The following is a 1029-nucleotide window of genomic DNA, read 5'->3' on the forward strand; positions in this document are numbered from 1 at the left end:
TCCATCGCAAACGCCAATCACAAACAACGAAGGGTGAGTATCGAAATTATGTAATCGTATAAGATAAACGAGGAGAACACGCAATTAGTCAAATTAATACAAATTGGAGAAACACTCAAGATCATGATATCAAAGGTTAATCTAAATCAATCACAATAGAGCAGTCGCAAGGATGAAATGCTATGCATGTCTTATACTCTATACTTCTTCATCATTTGGTACCATTCTACTCTGAAGTACTTGGTTAGGAGGCCTGATACTATGCCACTACAAGAGTGGACGGACAATTCATGAATGGCCAAGTCCTCATAGATCCCCTCAACTCAACCCGAGACACATATACGCGACGGTCGGGGTACTCTTGTGTTGCACGGTAGTTCCCGGCCTTAGGGAATAACCCACTAATCCACTTAGGAATTCCCCACTAGGTGTACCCCCAAGGTCTATCAGTCTTACCTTACAGTTCGACTGTAGCCCTCCACGATCAGGCTCATTCAGTTGTACTTCCCCAAATCACTAGGTTTGTCAGACCCTCCCTATATGATGACAAAATAATCCTAACTCCAAAATCTACAACACATATCTCAGACTTACTTGATCATCACAATATTTGGTTTACACTACTTACAATGCATCATTCATTCTTATCAATCACAAATAACAGATCAAACAGGTGGCATATTCAAGTGATATCACAATTTCATTCAAGTAGCAAGAACACTCCAGTAGATATCTTTCACACAGTAACAATCAACATAATATTCATAAAATCAGACGGCATACAATCATGATATAAATAAATTCACGGCAATTCTATAGGTTACTAAATTATTTTTTAATCCTCACTATTACCATTCACATTTAATTAATTATTATTACTCAATAGGGCTCTACTGTACGTAGTAAGCCCCGAATGAACATTTGGGAATTTCGGCATTCTCGTTCATCTCATGTTATTTTATGCTCATAATATCGAACCTCATCTCACCCCTTACCTCGACTGAAGATTTCGTCCAACGAATCTGATCT

The sequence above is a fragment of the Cicer arietinum genome, chromosome 3 (assembly GCF_000331145.2).
Source record: "Cicer arietinum cultivar CDC Frontier isolate Library 1 chromosome 3, Cicar.CDCFrontier_v2.0, whole genome shotgun sequence".
Taxonomy (NCBI): domain Eukaryota; kingdom Viridiplantae; phylum Streptophyta; class Magnoliopsida; order Fabales; family Fabaceae; genus Cicer; species Cicer arietinum.